Here is a 21,428-nt window from a genome sequence, read left to right on the forward strand (position 1 = left end):
TGCGCGGTGCCCAATCCACCTCCTGGCAGAGCCGCAGCTCGTAGAGAGACTGTGACGCAGGCAGGAGTGAGGAAGAACGGGCGCCCACACGAAAAATGGCTAAGGACCTAAAGCACGAACATAGCGCGAGACGGCCTCCAGCATTTCTGAAGCAGAAAGCCGACTCATGAGCAGCCGGCTCGCCGTCTTTATTAGCCTCTATCAAAGACGGCCGACTCTTGGGTAGTCGGCCTGTCGCTTTCTATCTGACTTGCTAAAGAAACTCTAAACAGCCAAGTACTTGCCTTCCCGAAGTAGCCAAGCACTTGACCCAGCGACAGTCCGCAGAGCGGCTGTCCGACCGGCAAGGCAGCGACTAAAGGAAGGCGGCAAAAGGAAAAGCCTAAAGAGCAATAAGCAAGGAAAGACGGAAATCGGATAAATATTTACATAGGCCCTTGGCCGAATCTTCGAATAGAAGTTCAAGATACACCCCGCGGGTGGAATTGTTCGAATCTAACAAAGTTCTCAAAAGATTACTTAAGACAGACAAGCAGAGGCAGAAAAGACAGCCTAGGAGGCGGCATCTGGGATCGGAGGATCGGAGGAGACGGCGGTGTCAGGCGCCGGGGCAGTCGGCTGGGCGGTCTCGGTTTGATCGCCTCCGGCGGCAGTCGCCTTCTCTCGACGCGGCTCATTGCTGGAGGCGCGGTCGAGCTGAGGCTGGCCGCCTGCTCTGTCTTTTGGCACCTCCGCCTCGCCTTCGGCCTCCGCCTCGTCCTCCTCCTCGATGCTAGAGTCGATCACCTCCGCCGAGTCCTTGCCATACTTCGGGTTCATCCCGAACCACTCTGGCGGCACTTCCTCGCCGCCTTCAGCCTGCTCGGGCACGAAGACACTGGTGTCCGTGTACTCGGCGATGGCCGCCGCACGCTCGATAAGGGCGCCCTCCACGGCCTCCAGCTCGGCCTGGGCTTCTGATCGGAATGCGGCCAGACGGTCCAGGTCCAGCCCTGGATACCACACCTTGACGAACTCCAAGGCCCAACGCGCTCCGGCCCGGGTCGAGGAGCCCTTCCAGGCCTCAAGACGGCCGGCAGCGACTTCCAGCCAGTCGGCGGTCCGACTGGCGGTGCGCAGAGCCGGCATGTCCGGCCACAAAGCAGCAACCGCCTGGGCGTCGGCACGCTGAAGCCGACGCATCTGCCGGTGGGCCGGACGAAGACAGGCTTCAATGCTCAGGAGCTGTTCATCGATGGTTCGGGGGGCGTTAGCGGCGATCTCCTCACCGTTTGCCCTTCGCACCTCGCGAGCAGCCTCGATGGCCAGAGGGACTGCCTGTGAGTGACCAGGGAAGAAGTCTGCCAAGACAAAAAAGAAGCAAGCCGAAAAATTAGAAGTCGGCCTGACACATAGTCGGAAGCCCGAAGAAATGAAATAAACGTACCATCAACGATATCCTCGATCTCGCGGAAGCTGGAGGTCGGCATCGTCTCCCTGTCAGTCCAGGAGGAGCACTCTCTCTCGAACTCGGCCAGGAGAGCGGCCTCCTTCTTCTCGGCCTCGTCCTGCGCCTTCTTGAGCAGCTCCTCCTGCTCGGCCAGCTGCGCCGCCAGCAGGTCGCGCTCCGTGGCGAGCTTGCCATAGTCCTCCTCCTTGGCACGACGGGCGGTATTGGCCTCGCCCAGCTGCTCCTGAAGAACGGCGTTGGCCTCTGAGGAGCGAAAGAAGAGACAAATAAGTCATCAGCAAAGATGATCGCCGGGAAGATCCGGCCCAACTGCTCAGTAGTCGGCCCGAATCTCGGGGACTACAGCCCGGGGTGTGCCAGCGCGCCCCCGCGAAGAAGAAGAACTTACTCTGGCTTTCCAACAAGTCGGCAGCCCGCTTGCTCAACTCCTCAACATTGCGGTTGAAGGCAGTGGCGCAGAGGTTGTGATACTCCTCCAATAAGTCATTGAAGACAAAGTTAGTATTTGGAACTCGCCAGAGGGAGTTCCGAACCGCCTGCTCAGCAGCCGGCCCGAAACTCGGGGACTACACCCAGTGGGTGCGCTGGCGCGCCCCCACGAAGAAAAACAAGAATCAAAAAGAAGGAAACGTACTCGGACGGCCGTCCGCGCTGCCAGATGCGCCCTGGTGCAAGTTTGAAGGGCGTCGCCTTCAGTGCGCAGCTTGGCCTGAACGTCCAGAAGCGCTTGATTCAGCGGACCGGTGCCGCCTCCGCGCACCCACCCGGTGGGCACGGCGCTTGTGGCCTCGGCGTCTAAGGTTACCGAGATGGCGGCGCCGGTCTTCCGAGGCCGCGGCACCGAGGTCGCCCTCTCAAGACGGCGGCGCACCAGTGAGGCGACTTGGAGAAGCAGCCGCGCCTCGGCCTCGTCCGCGACCGGCGGCTCCGATGGACCCACTGGCTGTTTGACGTGCGGTCTCCCAGATGGCGGTGGAGGCGGCGGTGGCGGCACGAGAGTGTCCGACATGGAGGCCTCGCCGCTGTCCTTCTCCACGATGGGGTTCTCGGTGCCGGCCTCCCCGGTCTGCCCCGTGAACTCTGGAGGCGGCGGTGCAGACGACAGTGGGGGGACGAGCATCGCCGATCGGTGACGTGCGGCCTCCTCGGCACGCCGTCTCGCCGCAAGGGCGGCTTCGGCTTCCTCCAGCTTCTTCTGGGCGGAGGCGGCCGCCTTGTCGGCCTCCGCCTTCTCCAGGCGTTCGGCCTCCTCCTCCTCGCGCTTCTCCCGCGCATTTCGCTCTATCGCCTCCCAGAGGTCGGCGGCGGGGTCCGCCCGCCGAGTATTGGCGGACGTCTCTGCCGACCCCATGACGGAGGGGACGGCGACTCTCTCAAGGGAAAGAGGGGCCCTGAAGAAGAATGGAGGGAGTATAAAGAAGACTCGGACAAGATTCAACGAAGGGAAATAAAAAAAAGCATAAAGACTCACACAGAGACTAGCGGCGGCCTTCTCACTTCCCTTCGGAAGCGGTTGTCCTTCGCGGCCGCCTCCTCCCATCTGGTCGCGGCGGCCGCCCCCTTGAACTTCTTCACTTTGCCGCCGGGCGCACTCGGCCCGACGTGACGCCTCTTCGCGCCGCCTTGGCCGGCCAGGCCGGCGGAGGAGCCGGCGCCCAACGGGCCGATCCTCAGCTGGTGGCGCGGAGCGACTTCGCCTTCGGCGTCGTCGTCAGGCCAGTCGGCGAAGGTGGCCGAGGGCCTGAAGTCGCCTTCTGCTCCTCCTCCCCCGCCTTCGGCTTCGGCTTCCATCGCCGCCGCCCCCAAGTCGGGGTCGTCGACGTTGCTGTCCGCACGATGGGGGACATACTCGCGGGGCTATCTCGTGGCGCCGGCTGCAGGCTGCATAAGGGGATTCTAGCTTAGAAGAAACCGACAAGAGTCAGAAGCCGGAGTCGGCCGCAAAGAAGACAAAACAATAGAGGGACGCGACTTACCACTAGTGGGGGGTTGTCGCGCGAGTACGGCTCCTTGCCGAACTGCCAGTCCTCCCCGAACTCACAGTTCGCGATATAATTCACCATGTTTGCCACCTCCACGCGGGGCATCTCCTTGGTGCACATCCGACTCGGGTGTCGGAGGCCGCTCATCTGACAGATCAGGTGAGGCCGACCTTGGAGCGGGAGAACTCGGCGCGCCACGAAGGCGGCCAGCAAGTCGGCCCCGACGAGACCCTCCGACTGCGTCAAGACCCGAAGTCGCGCTACGGCGGCGGCTTCGGCGGGAGTTAGCGTCTTGACTTGGTGAGACCAGCTGGGAAGCCTCCCAGTTAGGGGGACGGCGCTGTAAGGCGGCAGGTTGACCCAGTCGCCGTCGGAGGCGAGGTTCGTCATGTAGAAATATGAGCGCTGCCACATCTTCACCGACTTGATCAGCGTGATGGGAGGAAAGGGGTTGTCGGCCGTCGAGCGCCGCATTGCGATGAAGGCGCCGCACTGAGCCGGCACGCCGGCGATGTGCGTGCCGAGCTTAGAAGAGAAGAATTCTCCCCATAGCTCCATGGTGGGGAGAACGCCGAGGAAACCTTCGCACAGAGTGGTGAAGGCGGAGAGTAACACCACCATATTTGAAGTGAGGTGGTGCGGTTGAAGGCTGTGGAACTCCAAGAACAAGCGGAAGAAACCGCTCGCCGGCAGCCCCAGGCCGTGCATGAGGTGCGAGCGGAAGATGACCCGCTCGCCCTCCTCCGCCGCCGGCCGGATCTCTCCCTCCGGCGCGGCGCGGGCGCGCACGAGGTCCGCGCTGGGGAGACGGCGTGTCCGGCGGAGGAACTCGATGTGTTCCTCTTCTACCTCCGAGCCGTCCCATACGCCGGAGCGCACGGCGGGAGTCGCGGCGGAGGAGGAGCTCATCGTCGTGGTGTGGAATGCTCTTGCTCAACGGCGGAGGCAGGAAGGAGAGAAGGCAAGACGAAGCGGGGGAGCGGGGAAGAAGGGCGCGCATGCTGTGCCGCTCCGCTCCCCCCGCCTACTTATAGCCCTATGGGCTGAGAAGCCGAGGGGCGGGCGTGGGATTAACTGTGCACGATGCCCTCACGCCGCCCCACGATCTACCCCACGAAGTTACTGCACGCAGTAACGACGTGGGAAAACTAACCGTCCACGGCCGTAGCGGATCCGTTCGTATGCCGATGCACGGTAGTGGCGGGCCCCACCTGACGGCACGTCCCGCCGCGCGCGTGGGAAGGCAGACTGTCCTCTCCACCTGGCGCCACGCGATAGGACCGCCCCGATGGCTGCGGGGAAGCGTATCAGGCACGCCGCCTGGTTTCCCGCCGCGACTTTCGAGCGTGGCTCTTCGCTAGAACATCCGACTCTCGACAGTCGGCCCAAGGGAAGACGGCGGCCGAGTTCCAGAGTCCGCTCCGGGAAGGATGAAACTGTTGAAGCCCCACAATGCAGCGTCCGCAGGGCTTCACCAGCTTCGGGGACTACTCTCGGAGTATTGGGCCACGGGTAGGCTGACCCGTGTCCCAGGACCTTTCAAGATATCCGGGCAGGCTGCGCCCCTCGAGCCGAGTCCCAGGAGCGACTCCAAGACAAGCCGACTCCAAGCTGGCAACCTCCAGAGAGGCCGACTATGGAGAGTCGGCCCATGACTCCTCCCTCGCCCCGAAGTACGACGTGAGGTACGGTCACGGCGTGGTCGTTCCCCCTGCTTACGAAGGGCCGGCATGGCTACAGTGAGCCGTATCGTTGGAAGATCTCCGGCGAGGGGCGGCACTGTTGCCATGCCTGCCCTGACCTCAACTACAGTGCGCCACGCACTGTGCCCACGACGCCGGCCTGTACGGCCCGAAGACGGCGGGGCCGCCTGTTAGTGGGTGGGCCGAAGGCGGCCTGGGCGCCCCGAAGACGGACCTGTGGGAGTCGCCCTCCCAGGAGTCGGCCGACTCCTCCCAGGGCCCCACGAGCCATTAACTAGATAGGATGGGGAATGGCGACAGTGATCGCCAGATAGACGGCGGCACTGTTGCCACGACCCAACGACCAAGCCTGCGTCATCAAGAGTGCCGCTACAGTATCAAGCCTATCCGCGGGACCCACCAGTCGGTGGGCCCCAGAAGCCGGCGGGGAAGACGGCGGCCTGAGAGACGGACGGCTGGGACCGGCGCCCAGCCGGATTACTATGTACCCCTGGGGGGTAGGCCTATATAAACCCCCCGGGGCACCCATGCAAAGGGTTCGGACCTAGATAGAGATAGACCAGATAGAACAGGGAGGAGAGAGCTAGCCTTGCCCTCCCCTGCCTCCAGAAACAGCTCCAGGAGCACCATTGTAGTCACTTTGCCTTAGTGATCATGCGGAGACCCCGCAGAGCAGCAGTAGGGGTGTTATCTCCTAGGAGAGCCCTGAAGCTGGGTAAGTTGCGCTGGCGTGCATGCCTTCGCCTCTTTCCGCTTCCAGGCACCGACGATGTTCTACTCGCTCCCACCATGATAAGCCATCCTTTGGCATATGTCGTACCCAACCCCCGACAAGTACCCAACATCATGCATGATTCTTTGGGCATCTCATTAACTGAGGACAAATAAAGCAATTGAAAAGAGCAAATTAACTATGCCTGAAACAAACAAGGAATTGAACTGTTGAGTTGCATACAGTGACTTGCCTTAACAGGTTGAAGAGGCTCAGCGCAGCTCCTACTTCTCTTGCAAGGCTCCTTCCTAACATCTTGTACTTGGAAATCCTCAATCTTATCTTCATTGCACCCCCTCTGCAAGGTGACACAAACTAGTTACTCATCTCCTTGGAAGATAAATATGCATACTTTCCAGTCTGTGAACACAAAAGGATGAGATTATAACAAAACAACACCACATAATGAAACATGCCGCATCTCTTGCACTTGCACACAATTAAATGAGCATTTACTATGTCTGCACTATGTAAAAACTAGGCTTACCTTCGAACTGGATCTCTAGGTACTCTTGGAGAGCCTACTTTAGTGTACAACCAAACCTTTATGTCACCTATGAGTTAGACAAGGCCCCACTACAACAGCCCTTAGTGTTTAAATCATTGACAAGCTCTATTAGAGTGTTAGGTCAAGAACAACAAGTAATCAAAGCAAACAGTCCTAGTATAGTTGGCTGATGCAAACAAGCAATTGAACAGATGTGTGAGCAAATCTTACATATCAAGAAAAGAAGCAAAGAAGGAGGCTTAAATACCATCACTTGACTGACCAGATTTAAGGGGCATTTAAACATCATGTGCAACGTCTGAACTAACATAAACATTGCATATTCCATATTCTAAAATGGAATGCACATGTATTAGGTTATGCCATGTATGATGATGCCTAAATGTACACTATAGCAGGCAGGAGTGATTCATCATTGCACGCACAACTGAATTACAGGTCAAGGGCCAGTTCGATTCCGCCTTTTCAGGGCTTATTGTCAAAATAAGCCATAAAAGATGTAAAGAAGTCATTTTTGAGTTATGGGCTTGGGCTTAACTAATTTCGCTTTGGAGGGGGGGGTGTTTCGGGTAGAACCTCACTAAAAATTGAAGGGAAGGGGAATAGTGAAATGACTCTGTTGTCTGCCTATATTACATTCAAAATGCAACTACTGACGCCCGTGTCACACCTGACCCTCAAGTAAAAACAAAAACACAAGCATTCATTGCCCTGCCAGCTTGCAGCTCCTCTCCCCTTTCCCTCTACCTCGATCCCTTGCCTGCAGCACTAGGGTTCCTCCAGCGAGCCGTCTCCACTGGTCCCATCTGGCCTGGTCCTCGACAATGCTATGTCGAGCTAGGCTACATGGCCGGTGGGTAGGGGCAAATCTCCATGGCTGCTATATGATGCTTTCAGGTGGTGCTGCTATATGATAATAACCAGCCACTTGGACCATCGAATTTCAATAAATAATTGTTCTTCATTTAAATGTGGGTCATGCGTTCTTCGTTTAAATTAGGCAATGGGATGTCTATGGAAAACATTGACCAAAGTAGATTATGCCAAGTAGATGGTATCTTTGTATTTGCATTTTGAGCAAATAGTGATGGTTTGTTTTCCTATCATATTAAATACTGCACTGGGTTCAATTTGTGATGTTTGCAAGTCAAATTAATTTTCATATGGGCAGTAAAATGAAAAAAAAATATTGCAATCTAGACTTTCCACTGATCATACCAAACATAAGCTGAAAACACAATGAAAAGAACTGTTTGGCTTATTACATGGAGCTTATATTCACAGGTGCTTATTTTCTTAGGATAACTCGTAATAACTGTCCCTAAGAAACTTGGCTAATAGAACTGACATACAAATAACATGTCACGATGATTGCAATGGAGGAGTGACGTACCATAGCACACTGTATAGGCTCACCGCTGCCTCTCCTTTTTTTGCGGTGTTCCATGAAATTGCCACATACATCTTGTACTTTTTCATTGTGTAACCCTATCTGCAAGTTGACACTGCTAATTTCAGACATCTCTACATGATACTACATTGCATATCCCTTGCGCATATTTAAACCACCAATTAATGATTGTGTGCATAGCATAAACTAGCCATGACTCTGTGTGCTGGACTAGCAGGCACTCTAAGGGAGCGTAATGTAGTGCACTGGAATTCCTACATGCCACCTACGATTTTGTGTAATGTACTGCCTCTGTTCCTAAATATATGTCTTTGTAGAGATTCCAGTATGGACCACATACAGATGTATATAGATGCATTTTCGAGTGTAGATTCACTCACTTTGCTTCATATGTAGCCTATAGTGGAATCTCTAGAAAGACTTATATTTAGGAACGGAGGTACGAGGTAGTATCATGTATGAGATCTACATATCTAATTTAGCAGCCAGTAGTACAAATCATTGTCTGCACAAAGGGATTACTGGTCGAAAATCCTAGCAAAGCACGCAGGCAGGCATAGAACAATACAAGAGAGAGAGACGCACTTACAAGATCATAGCAATGCCTCAGTCCAGGATCTTGGTTGGCCAAGCTGTTAGATCTAGAAGAAACATCGTCCTTGTAGTTTTTGCTAGCTGCATAGCAGGTAACAGCGACCGGTTAGTATATTTGAAGTACATCGGACAGGTGATGCTGGACGGGTTTAAAGGTGACAAGTACCTAGGCCGTGGCGGGTGCTTGGCATCTCTCCAGACGGTGGGAATCACGTTAGAAACGTCAAGGGTGATGACGCTGCGCTGGCTATCAGGATCCGGTAAGGAGATCTAGAACCGTCGAGTAGGGTGTTTGTGGAGCGGCTCCGGTAGGGTGGACTACGGTGTGGGCAAAGCGGATCTATGGCCGTGGACGAGGGCGTAGGTGAAGCTGCTCCGGTGGTTGGGTTAAGGATGGTGTCAACGATGCAGATCTGCGGCCGTGGATGGGGCGTCAGAAGCTGCTCCGGTGGTTGGGTTAAGGCTGGTGTCGACGATGCGGATCTGCGGCCGTGGACGGGGCGTCAGAAGCTGCTCCGGTAGTTGGGTTAAGGATGGTGTCCACGATGCGGATCTGCGGCCGTGGACGGGGCGTCAGAAGATGCTCCGGTAGGTTTGATGAGGGTGCGAGGAAGCGGATCTGAGGCCGTGAACTTGTGAGTTGGCAAAGCAGCCTCGATAGGGTTGAGAATGGTATAGGCAAAGCTACTCCGGTAGGGTTGACGATGGTGTCGGCGAAGCGACTCAGGTAGGGTTGAGGAAGGTGTCGGCGAAGAGGACCAGAGGCCGTCGACGGGGGCGTCGGTGGGGCGGCTCCGGGGGGTGTGGACGAAGCCTCTCCGATGGCGAGTATGAATGAGCCGCTGCAGATGCGTGGCGGTTGACGAGAGTACCGGCGAAGCAGATCCGGCGCCGTGGACAAGGCCGGCACTTAATGGGCCGTGGTACAGTGGTGGATGAGCAGTCTACTTGTTTCTAGGGAAGGTGGGAGGGGTAGATGCGGCCGCAAAAGCAGATCCGACGAGGTGGACGCCGCTGGCAGTGAATGGGCTATGGTACGCCGGTGGACGAGTAGTCTAGGGTTTCGAGTGGGGAGGGGAGAAAGGGCGATGAAGTGCGGATGGCATGATGTAAGATGCTCTGGTGCTATGGAGTTAGTTGTTTTTTCGGGAGGGGGAGAGGAAATGGGGGTGTCGTGTAGTGGGGGGAACCGGAAGTTACCAAAGCAGCCCCGACCTATTATGTAGATGAGGGCGGTATTGTAACCGTTGGTCTCCGTGCACCAAGGACAAAAGGGGAATTTCGCATGCCAAAGACTAAGGTGGCGGAAGTTTTAGAAGGAGGCGGGAGATTTTGCCGCCCACGGGATCGTTCGTATCCAGTTTCAACTAATTTTGGACCGTGCTAGTGGGAAGGTCATGCTAGACTGTGTACACGGGGCACGCGTCAGCAGTTAATAACTGGTGTGAAGTCCACCCCAGAAAAAAAGAAAATAACTCGGGATGATGCGCCGATAACTTGGACGTTCACACGGGCGCGACCAATCATACGGGTGTAGTGGCGCGTTCACAAAAAAGGGATCAAACGCTCAGCTTGTGTATTTCTCGTGTAAATAGATAATTTAGTGCCATTGGTTATTTACTTTAAACATAATGCATTGATGTGTTAGTGTAGAGGCGCACAAAAAGAAATGGATATTGTAGTCCGCTACTTAAAAGTGTTACCTCATATAATTACATAGCCTCCATTTCATAAATTGCGTACCCGTTGAATTCATATATGAATATTACATATATTACTTCAAAATAGAAACTTAAATCATCCAAGACTAATGAATTTGAATGCAAGAGTAACAATGGTGCATGTACATGATAGCTACATTGGTTGTTTGAAGAAACATCACTGTAACTTTGGCATGCACAACTGAAAAGGTTTATTTAAATAGAAAAAATGTGATATGTGAGTGTCCAATCTTTATAGCGTTGAATCGATATTGTACCTTTGGCCACGATACGAAGTAGATATTGACTTATGTTCAAGCGATGCACGTCCACGATTGCTAGATAGTGATACGTGAATGAATTGTGCAATCTCTCTCACACGCATACATATCTCATTTCCATGTGGGCATCAGGATCACACACGCGCACTTCGTGTATTTCTCTCCCTCCATCAAGGTTAAATTTGTCTTTCTACCCCGTCCTACAAGTCTCTCACACAGAAACACACACGCTCTCTCTGTCTAACATGCCCACCCCTTTAATTCCGCCCACCCACATCCACTAATGTCTCAAAGTACAATCATGTCTCTCACACATATGCCTAAGGTTAACTCGACTTCCGGAACCATATGAATACATACAATGGGATTCCAACAGAGCACCTTTTGTTTTGATATTTCTCTCTCTCTCTCTCTCTCACACACACACACACACACACGCACATAGTTTCTCGCATCATTTTTTCGGCACTTGCATGCACACCATTTGTTTATCTTCGTGATGCTTTAAGTATGCCTCGCACAAATGCTATCTACCTATCCCTTAATATAGCTAGATATGTGTCACACAAACTCCTTCTCCCTACTAGCAAGATGCCCATGCGTTGCACGGAACATTAAGATGCATTTGTATGAGTAGTTTATCTTGTGGGAGAAAAGGATGAACGAGGGAATGCCTTATTTGCAAATGCGGAGAGGGGTGTGGGTATCTTTTTGCAAAATTGCCATAGTTTCCTTCCTATCCGTTGGATATAAATCGGATGGACTATATTGCAGGATGGTAGGAACACCATCATCACCAACTCTGTTTTTATAAGAATAGAGATATGTGAGTGTCACTGCCCCTCCACACACACCCACACACCCACACTTCCCAACACCGAAGGAGTAGGGTGACACCTCGATCTTGATACTAATCTATCGACTGGCTTCTCTCTCAAACACACACACACACACACACACACACACTACCCGACACCAAAGTAGTAGGGTGGCACCTCGATCTTGATAATAATCTATCTACTCCTTTTGCAAACACACATACATATACACACACACTCGCTAGTTGTGCCTCTGCGCCTACTGCGAACACTCTCGATACGTCTTCCCCCCCCCCCAACAATGACAACAGAAGGGTGACAACTCGATCTGATCATAATCTTCAATTGGTTTCTCTCTCAAACATTGTGTCTCGGTGCCTCGCTCGGTAGCCCCCTCGATATGTAGACTTCTCGTGCGCGCACAGCTGTAGTGACGATGATGCTGAACCCAGTGTGCCTTGTTTTTACCGGCCTCATGTGATAGTTTTCACACTGTTTTCTGTTAATTAACAAGGCAACCTTTTCTTTGTTACTACTAGTGAATCTGAAATCATTCGGGGCAGACACAAAATATATCACTTCAACCCAATTATCGCAGCAACTATTTTAAAAGAAACTAGCTAGCTGCCCGTGCGTTGCACGGAACATCATGATGCATTTGTATGAGTAGTTTATCTTGTGAGAGAAAAGGCTGAACGAGGGAAGGCCTTATTTGCAAACGTGGAGAGGCGTGTGGGTATATTTTTGCAAAATTGCCATAGTTTCTTTCCTATCCGTTGGATATAAATCCGACGGCCTATATTGCAGGATGGCACGCTCACCATCATCACCAACTCTGTTTTCTACTCCCTCCGTTCCTAAATACTCCCTCCGTCCGAAAATACTTGTCATCAAAATGGATAAAAAGAGATGTATCTAAAACTAAAATAAGTCTAGATACATTTCCTTTTATCCATTTTGATGAAAAGTATTTCCGGACGGAGGGAGTATTTGTCTTTTTAGAGATTTCAACAAGTGACTATGACCGGACCTTACCAACATACTCAAAAAAGTAGTCCATAATTTTGATGTTACCCTCTTTTCTTGGCGGTGCAGTGCCATCTCGATACCTCATAAATAAATCAAGGAGAAATCTGACCCCTTCCTAAAAAGATATACAAAGCAAAATGAGTGAATCTACACTCTAAAATATGTCTACATACACATCCGTATGTGGTAGTCCATTTGAAATATCAAAAAGACAAATATTTAGGAACGAATGGAGTATAAGAGTAGACATGGATATATATCTCCAGTATGGTCTACAACAAAAATGTGCTGGACTGGTTAGCGCCGGATGCTCGCAACGTGATGACATGAGTTCGAATTCTGTCTTTTAACTTTAGATTTTTTATATTATATACTACTTATTTAATATATACTTCTTTTGCTACTGTACTAATAGTGGAACCCACAGAGTACTTATAATACAAGATTAAGGATGGAATTGTTTCTTTTTAACTTTCTGTACGAAGCTGTAGCCACCCTGCAAGTCATGTGTACACTGTACATGCAATTAACTTTTTATAGAGGGACAATCATACAGGCAATTAACTCAAATGGATTGGATGTCGCTCTATTATTTCCAGCATAAGAGCATCTCCAACGGCAGCCGGCAAATTTCCTCCCGCTTCCTTCCGCGGAGGACGACATCAAACGCCAGCGGCACACATTTTCACAACTCTAACCAACCAGATGAAATTCATGCAAACATGGACTGATTTCATATAAGCATGAAGGATTTCGTATAAAAAAGCCAGATCTTCATATAAACATGATGGATTTCATTGCATTTACATGAACTAAGCGGTGCCAATCCGACTCTCTTTGTATAATTAATACTCCCTCCGTCCGGAAATACTTGTCCTAGAAATGGATGTATCTAGACTTATTTTAGTTATAGATACATACAATTTATCCATTCTTAGAAAAAATATTTCCCGCCAGCTGCAGAGGGAGTACATAATCTAATTGGTGGCTCGCGGATCCCTTTGTCTTCCTCATGTCCGTCAGACACTTGCGGGGTCGACGAAGGTCCTCGGAAGAGACGAAGCAACAAAGAAACCACCTGAATGCGTAGTCGTCGCCTCAACGGTGGCCTTCATGGGTCCCAAGTGGCGGCGGCCTCCCGTGTTCTACTTCTCCTCGATGATGGCGGCGGACACGGAGAAGCTGGCCACCGACTCGTCGCTCTCCACGCACCCGGCTTCTATCTCTGCCTGCATGGCGCTGCCGCAGGCACAGGAGGCGCACCCACAGATACGGGAGGCGCGGCCACCACAGACACTGGTGGCACAGTATGACGCGGCTGCTATGATGCCCATACTTGCGTGCTCTCCGCTGTGCCGGCGTGGAACAACTCGCCACTCCTCATCGAGCTGAACTGGAGCAGCGAGTTGCTGAACCACGCGCCTGCTTGGGGCGGCAACTGGCTCCGTCGGGCCAAGCGAGGTTGGTGAAGCACCGAGCGGCCTCGCCCGTATCCGGAGGGCTCAGCGGGCAACCTAGCCGGGTAATATACCGGAGAACGGCTCCTCGGAAGCCATCGGAAGAGTGGAGAAAATGATGAAGGAGGAGATGGGGGAGCGGCGGAGGGGTGCGATTCTTGCCTGCTATCTGTCTGGCCTCGTGTAAATAGAGGGCGGACGGTAGGAGCTTGGCCTGCGTCTGGCCTTGTTTAAACTGAGGGCAGACGGGAGGAGCTCGGCCGGTGTTGCGTTCAATTTCGGCCCGCTCATGAACGGACGTGTGGACGGAGTAGGATTGTCGGTTTGCATGCGGGTTTAACGGAGGGGTTTAATGGAGGCGAGGAGGCGTGTTCAGCCAGGCGTGCAGCAGGCAACACAGTACTATTCGATTTAACAACAGTAATGAGCCATCAAATCACAAAGGCCCTCGCATCTCGTGAAACCGACCAAGCTAGACAGTCCCGCCCTCTAGCCTTTTAAAAAATGTATATACTCCACTTTTGTACAGTAGTAGTATCGATGGATTGCGCCATGGAGCAAAACTTGAAATTAAAAAAAAGCTGGTACATATAGAGAGCGCTCGTCGCCAAATTATGCATATAGTACTATTAAAAAGGCTAGTCACAATAATGGCGTCCAGCAGAACCCACCCCTCAAATAAAACTAAGCACCCTGGAATTCTTTGACAAAACTAAGCACCCTAAAATTCTTTGACAACTAAACTACTGGCTATATGATGTTGGCCATATATATTTTACGTATATAATGTGAAGAAACGAGTGGTAGTACTATACCAACTAAAAGATGAAATGTAAGAAATACTAGTATGTACGTACTGAAGAGTTAAAGTAACGAGAAGAAACATAACATAGTTCTGCTGGGGGCTCAGCACAACACACCCCTCAAATTAAACTAAGCACACCTGAAATTAAACTTTGCAACTATTCTGGTAGACACTGCATTAGAACCACCATGAGCAACGACACTGCCACCTTAAAAAATTATCAGAAAAATGCAATCTATCCATCTGTACTAGTTTCATGCATGACAAACCAACTTATACCTGCTGTATAAATGAAACACTAAAATGGCATTTATAAAGGGCTTAACTTGGAGTTGCATTTGAATTCTTGATTCAAATGGACTTCAACCAAATGAATGCTAGCTGCATTAGCTCAGACAACATCACATCTACATGCCATGTTCATGCATCATGTTGTTGCATATGCTTGTGTATTGATTGTCGACACCGTTCCTTCTTGATAGGTCCTGCTCCGGAGACCGTTCCAGAGTACCTGTCTGAGGAGCAGTGCCCCCTGTTGATCTACCAGGCAAGCAAACCCCCTTGTTCATTCCGATACAATCCTACTCTCTCGTTCCTGCTCTCAGTTATTGCATTAGGACAACAACGATTCAATTGCTACTTTGTGCTGCGGTAGTTGAACCCATTCCTCTGCATGACCTGTCATTGGCACAGTAAATAGTTGAAACCCACTAGCATGTGTAGGAGTTGATTGAGCCATGTTGTGTTCCTACCATGCCATGCCTGCTATTGCTTAGAGTTGTGTCAGGTCTGATTCATTGGGAATGAATTGGAGTGTTACGATATGTTCTGGTGCTGAGAGTTAAGTGTGTGAACACGATTTGGTAAAGGTAGCGGTGAGAGGCCATGTAGGACTACATGGTGGGTTGTCTCACTGGAACCATCCTTAAGCACTAAGTTCTGTGTATGTTGTCCAATGACTAGCTACTACCACACATTGGGTTCCGGTAACTCGGCCCCTCTCGACTTATTAACCAACTTGATCTTTGTCCAGGAGTTGCAACTAGTTTCTGGTGTTTGTAGGTAGTGTTATTTTTCTACCAAGTGGCACCCGACAGGGTGGGCTTGGGACAAACTAGGCACACGTGGCCTGGTGTACCGAGTGGCACCCGGATGGTGGGCTCGGGAACCCTGCACACATCATTTGGGTCCGTGATGGAAACCTTGGGCGGACTCCCTTGCGGATGGAACCCGAATAGGCGATAAACCTGGACTAGAGTCTTGTGTGGTTAGTCAGGTCGTGGCCGACATCCTCGCCAGGCTTCCGCTTGAAGGTTGCCGAGATAAACGACGTGTACATGGAGGTAAGTGGCGAGAGCGTGTATGAAGAAGTACACCCCTGCAGGGTTAACATGATCTATTCGAATAGCCGGGTCCGCGGTTATGGACTTCTTGGATGCTTACATGGTACATAGACAACTTGAAGTGGATACTCTAAAATGCTCAAGACCAGTGTGAGTGCTATGGATGGCCTTCTCGTAGGGAGACGGGTATGAATCCATAGTAGTGCATTGTGTGGTGATTAGTGGACTCGTGTGCGCCATCTCACCTCAAAGAAGTTTCTCGTAGTCGTAGAACAGGATAGCCACTGAGTCAAAGATGGCTTGCTGCAACTAAACCCCACATTACCTTCTTGATACAAATGCATGTATGATAGGATCTGATGTAAGTCTTGCTAAGTACCTTTGTACTCATGTTGCTTTATTTATGTTTTTGCAGCGGAGAGTTCGGTCTTACTAGTGTTCTCGTGAACTTCGACAAGTAGCTTGTACCTCAGCTACGATCTTGATCGAATGTTGTAGATAGTCAGGCTTTATTTATGTAAATGCTATGATGGCTCTTTGAGCCTTATCTATATGAGTTGTTGAGTTATGCTGTGATGCCATGTTGTATAGCACATACTTGCATGTTATGCGTACGTGTAATGTGTATTACTATGTGTGGAATCTGACTATCTAGTTGTTTATCCTTAGTAGCCTCTCTTATGGGGAAATGTAGTCTTGCGCTTCCATGAGCCATAGTAGTCCGCTATAGCCCGGTTCACCGGAGTCCTGCTAGCCCAGCACTACTGCTCCGGAACACTTGACTGGCCGGCATGTGATTCACTTCATTCCTGTGTCTGTCCCTTCGGGGAAATGTCACACGGTGACATCTGGAGTCCTGCCTAGCCTGCTACAGCCCGGGTTCCCGGAGTCCTGTTAGCCCAGTGCTACAGCCCGGATTCACACGCTGCTGACCGACATGCTCGATGTTGATTCATGTATGCCTGTCCCCGTAAGTTAGTGCCACTTTGGGTTCACGACTAGCCATGTCAGCCCGGGTTCTTTGTCATATGGATTCTAGCGACACTATCATATACGTGTGCCAAAAGGCGCAAACGGTCCCGGGCAAGGTAAGGTGACACCCGTGGGAATACCGTGCGTGAGGCCGCAAAGTGATATGAGGTGTTACATGCTAGATCGGTGTGGCATAGAATCGGGGTCCTGACAGCTTTGGGGGTCCTCGTCCATGTCCTTGACTTCGTCCTTGTCCCGCTTCCTCTTGGCCGATACTTCTTTGCTTGAACTGCACACTTGGCTCTTGCTCTTCATCCAACCCTTGTAGATATCGAAACAAAGGTAGCCATCCATTGCAGCGTAGTGGATGTGGTCTATATCTAGTACATTCCGCTGCCATGCATAACGATGAAACATGTATTTAGGTTTCTCCAGTTTACCGTATGAAGGATGAACCATGGCTCCTGCCAGGGTCAGCATTGAAGGCTGGCCAGAGGGCAGCAGCCGATTCTTCTGGAGGTCAAAGGGGTTGCCTACAACGAGGCCTATCCGACCCAGGACTTCTTTGTCATTCGTAAAGTCTACAGTAACAAATTTGACTAGGTTGCTCTCGAGGAAGTTCTTAAAATCCAGGCATTCAACGTCGGCATGGCATATGTGGTAGACCAAGCATAAGTCATGCACGCAAACCTGGATCACGGCGGGCTTCTTCCTCTCTTCGTCCTTTAGATCCTTCTCTCATGCCAGGACTATAGTGTGCTCAACATCTAGCCCAGCGACCCACTCATCATGTGAGTTTTCGAACATGCGTCTGAAGCGAGAAAGGCATCCTTTCACCATCGCGGAAGAACGGGTGTAGATGACGTCGAACTCATCACCGGTGATGGTTCTAACCTTGTACTCACCGCCGATCATGGAGATTTGGGACACCATGGATTTGGGAGGAGGGTTAGGATTAGTGGAACTGCCGTAATGTGGAAGGACGGGACGACTAGGCGCGAACCGCCATAATATTAAAGGACGTGCAGGGACGAGTAGGAGCAAACTGCTAGCGTGCGAATGGCAGGGTAATGGCTTTCCATTCTCCCATGATACGGGCTTCCGAGAGCCCTTGGATCTGAGATCGAACGGTTGCATGGCGTGATTCTAGACCTATGGGTGAATATCCTATCCTGGAGGGTTATTCTGCAAATTTTTAACAACTTAGCATGCGACCTTTTGATCTCAGATCCAAGGGCTGCCAGCAGCCCGTATCATGGTCGCGCCTACCATGACCGTCGCGCCGCTCGTGTGGTCGCGCCCTTGGAGATTTAACATGGTGCGTTAGGCTATCTGATGTTGGCATGTCATACATAGTCATCACTTAGTCACTCATACTACAACAAGGTTAGCTATAAGGTTGGCTATAAGTGTATTTATTTTTTTACTTCTCTCTATCCTTTCTTCGTACTCCCTCCGTCCCATAATATAAGAACGTTTTTGACACTAGTGTAGTGCCAAAAACGTTGTTATATTATGGGACAGAGGGAGTAGTATTTATTGCATTTGCCAAGGAGTGACCTCTTCCAATGAAATGGTGTGCTTATTAGTTTTTTGTTGCTAAGTTTGCTTCATTTAATTAGCTATAGACTCAAAATTTTCTTTTCACTTAGGTACACGCGCTTAGCACTGTTTCTTCCTTGGGTCACCAAACTTGCCACATCAGACTTTATGCCTATGTGGCAAGCTTAGCACCTGTAGGAGCAAGTAAGTACAATAGTGCACTTTACATGGCATTTTTGCATATGTGGAGGAAAGAGAGGCAAGGAAAAAGTGGAGAAGTGGGCTCTCATGCAAGAGCCAGCCTCTACTACATGGTGGAGCATTGGGAGAGGTACCTGTATGGAGGTGGTCAGGAATCGGCAGACTCACGCCGATCGTAGCGCCGCAGTTAAAATGATAATGGCAAGTCAAATCACGGGGCCCCACCTATCCAACAGTAACTCACTGTCAAATCACACAGCCCTACGTTTGCAGCAGCCTACTCCCTCATCTTCTTGCGTCTCTGTCGAACTGACTAGGCGGAACTGCCCCGCCCTCGACTTTTAAATAGTACAGTATACTCCCTCCGTCTAGGTGACCAAGGTGGATAGAAAAACGAGAGAACTTAATGTTTATTTGCTAAGGCTGGTTGTAATGGTAGTATCGTAGTTATATCATGCATACCAACTATAGGCAATTTTGATGAGGTGTCATAGAATTAAATGAAGAAAGAGGGAGTTGAGTATCATAGTATCATGATACCGTATCATAATAAATGCTATGCTACTATGTGTCATACATGGCAATAAATAAAGTACTACATGATACTAATATACTATGTGTCATACATGTGTCATACTCCGTCCTGGTTTATTGGTCCCCATTGTAATCTATGTCAAATTTGATCATGAATTTAACTAATGAAATGTTTATGCATGCCATCAAAAATTATATCATTGAAAACTATGTTCAAATATGAATCCAACAATATAACTTTTGTTGACATGCACTAACATTTTATCAGTTAAATCTTTGGTCAAAATTTATCACAAATTACAATGGGGACTAATAAACCAGGACGGAGGTAGTATGATACTAAGCATTATTAATATCATTGCGTGCAGCGAACTGATTACTGCATGTCATGTTTGATAGTCTCAAGTCATTAAAAGCATACAAGCCCCACATCTCTTATTGGTTGATTCCTCTATTTATGTCAAAAAATAAGAAACAACGTGAGAGTTAATGCACCGCACCTATGTGTTTATTATTTGGTTTTCATATCCAAACACCCTTTACTCATCTAGACAGAGGGAGTATTCGATTTGACAACGGGTGGCGCAGTTCCCGATACGTCTTTAATGCAGACGAGGGAGGGAGTAGCGGTTCCCGAAATGTTGAACGGCCAATGCATCCTCCTTTAATTAATGCATGAGGGAAGTAATGGGAGGAGGTCAGGGAAAAGAGGCTACACGATGTGAATGCAACGCAATTTGCCCTCATTGCCCTCATATAAAGGCGCCCCTCCATTCCAATGCATCTACCACATCGTACGCACCTAAGCATTTGCCTAAGCACCTACACTAAGCACAAAAGAGCTCACACCAGTCCCATGGAGGCGATGTGCGTGAGCAGCCAGCGGCTGTGCTAGATGGTCCACGACACCGGCCTGCGGCATGGCGCCGAGGATCGTCTCCAGACGGTGTTGGAGACCGGCTGGTGGATGGCCGCCGTTGATGCCAACTACGACTCTCAGTTGGACCAGATGATCGTTCCCACCAGCAACACGTTCACCGTCCTCAAGAAGCTCACGGACGACATTGTCGTACTCCTCCAGCCCGTGCGCCCGGGCTCCTCATTGCCTGCCACCCTAATCGGCCTCCTTGGCCGGAACCTCTTTCAAGCACTGGTGGCCCTACGACGCCATGAAGAATGTCCACCTAGAGGTCGCGCTCGTTGCGAGGCGCCTCGCCCTGCAAGAATTCGTCGACCTACATATCCACGTGTACGAGCAAATCATGTACGTAAGTATCTACAAGGCCAGTAAGGACGCTACGACGTTGGCCTTCCTCAACCGGCTGGAAGCCTTGGATTCCTTTGCTGAGAAGCACCTCGACCTCACCACAAAAGCCGCCGCTCCTTAGCCGTCGGTCGGTGGCCCGACGCACTAAGTTGAGGAGGAGGAGGTCGTATGTTCATGGATCCATCTTTCTTCTTGCCTTCTGTAACCACCACTGTAATCGCATCATCGTGGCCTTAATTCTTATTGTGTTGTTGCATTCTCGTTCCAGTCAATACCGACATGTGCGATCCCTTTGCTTAATTATATGCATCACTGTAACTAGTACTCCATCCATCAATTTATAAGTTGTGCTTACCTTTTCCATCAACTTCGTGCAACGCGCGAGAATCTTGCTAGAAACACTAGAACATGTCGGACCGCGTGTGACCAAACCGACGATGCGCCAACCTAGTACTACGTACCCTGCTTATCTGGCGGAAATAGCCCCTCCCTAGCATTTCCAATTGTTATTTCTATCTATCGATCGTGCCAAGGAGCGGAACCAAATGTTACAATTTATCCATGTTTCTCTACTCCTACTCTTTCCTTATAAAAGACTCAGTTGGTGATGGCGGTGTGTCTGTCATCCGTCATTTCTGACCATTAGATCTGCATCTAACGGCTGTGAGGTAAGTTGTGGAATTTTTGCAACAATACCCACTTCTCTGCTCCAAGTTGCAGAAAACCCCTTATTATCTTGAAAGCAACCACATCCCTCCCTCACCTCATCAAAACAGCCTGAGAAATATATTTTGAGTGAAAAGTACTCCATCCATTCCTAAATATTTGTCTTTCTAGAGATTTCAATAAGTGACTACATACGGATCAAAATGAGTGAATCTACACTTCAAAATATGTCTATATAATCCGTATGTGATAGTCCATTTGAAATCTCTAAAAGACAAATATTTAGGTACCGAGGGAGTAATATATTAGGAGTATATCAAAACAAGAGTGATTTATTTCAAGTTTGTGAACAAGTACTACTATTCTACTAGTTTGGATCCATCGCAACGCACG

Source organism: Triticum dicoccoides, chromosome 4B (assembly GCF_002162155.2).
Source record: "Triticum dicoccoides isolate Atlit2015 ecotype Zavitan chromosome 4B, WEW_v2.0, whole genome shotgun sequence".
Classification (NCBI taxonomy): Eukaryota; Viridiplantae; Streptophyta; class Magnoliopsida; order Poales; family Poaceae; genus Triticum; species Triticum dicoccoides.